Source organism: Misgurnus anguillicaudatus, chromosome 5 (genome assembly GCF_027580225.2).
Source record: "Misgurnus anguillicaudatus chromosome 5, ASM2758022v2, whole genome shotgun sequence".
NCBI lineage: Eukaryota > Metazoa > Chordata > Actinopteri > Cypriniformes > Cobitidae > Misgurnus > Misgurnus anguillicaudatus.
Window position 1 is genome coordinate 27,675,335 of NC_073341.2, and position 4,859 is coordinate 27,680,193.

At 34.7% G+C, this 4,859-nt stretch overlaps 1 long non-coding RNA gene across 7 annotated transcripts; it reads right to left on the reverse strand.

Moving 5' to 3' along the window:
* Window positions 1-540: 540 nt before the first annotated feature.
* LOC129453819 (uncharacterized) lies at window positions 541-3,568 on the reverse strand. Of its 7 annotated transcripts, none has more exons than XR_012369687.1 (9): window positions 3,055-3,568; window positions 2,530-2,582; window positions 2,399-2,443; window positions 2,269-2,309; window positions 1,734-1,768; window positions 1,572-1,640; window positions 1,435-1,472; window positions 1,309-1,356; window positions 541-706 (listed from the first exon to the last, which is right to left on the reverse strand). It is a non-coding gene; the product is annotated as an uncharacterized lncRNA (long non-coding RNA). The 7 variants fall into 7 exon arrangements; XR_012369683.1 differs by having other exon boundaries at window positions 1,435-1,469; window positions 2,269-2,321; XR_012369682.1 differs by having other exon boundaries at window positions 2,269-2,321; window positions 3,055-3,566.
* Window positions 3,569-4,859: the final 1,291 nt, after the last annotated feature.

Below are 4,859 nucleotides of genomic sequence, written 5' to 3' on the forward strand. Positions count from 1 at the left end.
CGCAAGTGGGAGGAGCTTATGCCGCAAGTAGGAGGAATTTCAGAAATGTGCAAGTAGGAGGAGTTTACGCCGCAAATGGGACGGCGGTGAATGAGAATGGCAGGAAGTAGCGACAGTAATGAAAATAAACGATCAAATATCACGTTCCTCATCATGGTCTGATTTCTTACAGCTTTGTTATTATTGTGTGTGTCCAATACCACTCACTGTCAATGATGAGGTCACGTTTTTACACCTTTTTTACACTTAAAGTGATGGCGGTTTAAATTCATCAGGCTGTAGGCCTTATTCAAACACATTTCTGAAGCTCCATATTCTACAATATCAAGTAAATGAACATATTAAAATGTGATGCAACTGGACTTAGTTAAGTGAATGTGTAAATACATGAAAAACATGTGGCTAATGTAAAATAAAGTTACCATCCATCTTTACTGCATTTTTTTAAATAGCAGACTAATGTTTTTCTGAACGTGTTACACATATATTACATTTAAATTATTTTTTCAATGAACAAAATCATGTACAAGTCACTCAGAATTGATTGCAAAAGTGTTTATTTTATTTTATTATTTTTAGTCTTTGTAAGGAAACTATATCAGCTCATTAGAACTGATCTGCATGCAGTCAAATCTGCAAAATCCAGGGTGGAAGGTTTTTGAATAAATGCCCTGGAGTTCACCTCGCTTTCCCTTCCCAGCATAACCTGATGGATACACAAGAAGCACAATAAGAACTAGGGTTTATAGTTGACAGTGAACATTTACAAACATTAGGAATAATTTCTCAGTTCTGTAGGTCAATTGAATGGTGTCCAGAACTTTTAAACTCCAAGGGATGACATAAGTAAATTAGATTTTTAGTTTTCCTCTAGACTAACAACTAGTTTATTCATCACCAATTTACACAAAAAGTACCAGGTGTGCAGCATTTGTACTCAAACCCACACTCCAAACAAGTGGAGAATGAGTACATCTTCCAGAAGAGCTGTTTGTAGTGAGATGTCTTTTTTCCAGCATGTAACACCCGAGGTGAAAAAATCACATAACATTATCAATGATGTTCTTGTTATGCATTTTATTTTTTAATGTCAATATTTACTTTCTAGCCATAAGAAGTGTGCCTGATTCTTGAACTTGTCATCCCCAACTATGTCCCTGAACCTTGAGCAAGCCAATGACAGGGTCGTGTAGGCAGCATCTTCTTCTTGAAGAACAACTATGTTCTTCAGCAACGCTCCTGATAACTGAAAAGTTAGCACAGGCCGTTACATTTTTAAAAAAAGCACATTATATAACATTCAACTACCTTGAAGATAAAGCTTGATGGAGGGTCATCATCTTTTAACAGCTCATCCTTAAAGAAAAATATAAGTGTATTAAAATTGTTCTATGATACACATTTTAAATCATCATTGCAATTGATTGTGCATACCTTGCTAAAAACACAGGGCACAACTGCGGTTTGGTCTGCTGAAATGAAGTAAATTAAAATTAGATGACCAATATTATAGTTACATAATTTGAAACCCAGCAAAGTATATGTATTTTGTTTTATATCAAAGTTCTTACTTTCATATGCAAGTTCATTTTTTTTCTTCCCGTAGGTTTCAGGGAGTGCAGAGCATTCTTCTTCTTCTTCTGAAAGAGAATTAGAATTAAAACGTGATAAAATTATCCATTAATTTTTTATTTGACAAAAAATATCAGCAAAATATAAAAAGCTGACAATACCAGCTACAACAGCTCATTTTCTCTTTCTCCCATGTCTTGCACAAGTTGATTATCATGCAACAAAAACAAATAAAGTAAGAAATAGAACAAGTTCAATATCAAAATTAATTAAATGCAAGGATGCATTACATTGATTACAAATTACAGTAAAGACTTTTGTAAATATAGAAAAAAATCTAATTAATGGTCCAATTTTAAATTATTCACCAATGAATACAACAACATTTGAATACAAAAACATTTCAAAATCTTGCCAACCCCTTATAGTATTAAGAACAGCTATTAAAGGAGTTTGATAGAGCAAGTAGTGTTTACACCTGCTGATTTTTATCATCACTGAAACACTTTGCTACTTCTTTTTACTCAAAGGGTCTGCAGAATATATTTTTACTGAAATAGTGTTATGAGCGAGTCACTAAATCATTCCGTTCCATGTCTTCCCAAAACAGTTTACAGACTGAACAAGATTTCTTCACTTCTTTAAGAGTTTCTTAAAACACCACGTTAAAAGTACAGCTAATTTTTTCACACTTACTTAATTTTCAAGCAAGATGGCACACCACCATTTTCTATGTTCTTCATGTTTACCTGTGTACATAAAGTAATGAATGAGTACAATTTTCAATTATATTAAAATGAATATAGCTACAAAAATAAATACTTACTTCAGTGAAGTCAAACTTCTGTCCCAGAATAACATACAGTGCATACTATAATATGCAAAGACACACCAAAAAAAGTTAAATGGGTAACAGCAATTGATTTCATCTCGATGTTCCTCATTTACAGTACGTACTTGCCATCAAGACAAACACTCCAGTTATTTGACAGCCTTTGTCCTGCATTGTCCTAGCAATGAAATCAAACACACCATAAATTATTAATTGATGTTATAAACACACAACAACTTGTAAATTAAGAACTTTATACATTACAGCAGAAGCTGTGATCATAGTCATGTGGAACATAAAAAAATATATTTTACTGATAAGTGAACCTAAAACACAATAACATGCGTTTCACATTTATTTCACTGATTGTTATGAGTAATACATTTCATAAAATAATTATGATATTAAAAAAAACAAATGTTTCAATTACATTACATTACATTACATTATGGATTACGCAGAAAAAGGCATTAACTACAATGAAAACTTTTAAAAATGAAAAGTTTTAAAATAATTGCATGCATTGTACAATTAAATTAGGAGTTGTAACGTTATTGTAATATCAAATCCATTTATAAAACGTTTAAGACATTTACAATTTGAAAATCAATGCAGACCTAAAACGTACAAAAATTACACAGCCACAATACCTTATTATTATGGTCTTCAGAATCCATAATCTGGAGAGCAAATTGTAGAAATGGAATGCAGAAAAGATTTTGTCATCCACGTTACAGATTTTGTAATTTGTGTGCTAATAAAAAACTACAGAAATGTATCTGGATGCACTTTACCCTTATCTTTTTTAATACATCAAGACTAAAAACAGCGTACAAACGGCATTATAAAATGGTCTTCTTCATAATGCTTCATAATTCATAGAACTTATAATGCTTTTTTACAAAACTAAAAACTGTACAGCAAGCTTACCCCTTCATTTCAACAACACGCTGACATGTGAAAGCGGTTTTCTTCTTTGTTTTCTGATCGATCGCTACAAAACGTACGCATTAGCGCCACCAACTGAGGAGCATAAACCAATAGCTGCTACAGGTGATATAAATAAACCAATCAAAATCCTCTGGAAGTTTGTACAGCCCACTTGCGGGTAAAGCTCCACCTACTTGCTGCTTACCCACCCATTTGCAGCTGGCTCCGACCTCCGTTTATACCCATCTCTCTGACGTTGCCATACTCCATACAATTCTAGTCAGAATTTGAGTCTGATACCGCTCCATTGAGCTATAATTATGAGGCGTGTCTCAACCGAAAAATGCCTCTGCACTCAATTGGATAGACCTACGACCAATCAGAGCAACGGAGTGTGTGTTGAAATTACGTCTTTGCAGCCTGACCGAACAGCTAGTTATTTCGCTACAATGACACTAACATTGTGATTATACTGAGTTAGCAAATGTACATCAACACCTATTATGTTTACAACATTTTGTTTATATCACAACATTTACTAAGTCATAGAGTAAGACTATCTCTTACCATTTGTACGTTAGGTGAACTTCATCCACGACAATACCCATTACGTTGGCTTGAAAATATTGGAGCCTAGCATGTCACTCCACTTATTCAGCAACCACGATTCCGGGCTTCCGAAAAGAAGCTGGCAACGACCGCTAATTATATCCATCTCGTCGTGCACGCTGAGTTGCATCGCCGTGATAACGTTAGCCATTTCAGTTGTGACCAACTTTTGCCGAATAGGAAGGACGGCAAAAACATCAAATGCCCTGCCCGCGTTTCTCTGTTCCTCTTTTAAAATCAATGCTCTGTCGATATCTTTTAGAACAGACTCAATGTCAGAATCCCCACATCTGAACTCTACAGCGACAACCATTCAACACACGCGCTCTTTGGTGACGTGGTTCATTACGTTACTGTTGATTATCTGTCCATCATCGTATAAAGCCCGCCCTGACAATTTGATTGGTTCGACCAGCATTTGTCCTAGCATAGTAGCTCCTCAACGCAGAAACCCCAGCCCGATCTTCCCGTTTTCAAAATCTTGTGGGCGGGGCTAAGATCGGCTGGCACCCAGGCTAGTGATTCTTGGGAGTTAAATTACAAAATCTAAAGGTATATCATTATAGACAAAGGTCTTGGCTGTTCAGCAATTTACTGGTGCAACCGCCCCTGTTTTTTTTTCATAAAATAGGCGATTTTCCAGCTATTACTCATACAACATTTACTTTAAGCCTAAATAGAAAAAGTAATGATTTTTTTTATTTAATAAACATATTTTTGTATTAATAGAGAATATTAATTGAATAACTCAACAGCACTGAAGAAACATATTGTAAGCATATTCATTTAAAACAAATAAAACTATGTCTGACGGTGGTGACACTAATCTGACGGTGGTGACATTGGCCTCATTATTCCAAAATGTATACCACTCAAGTCAATGGCTTCTTGCTTAAACTTTATGTAAATATTTGGT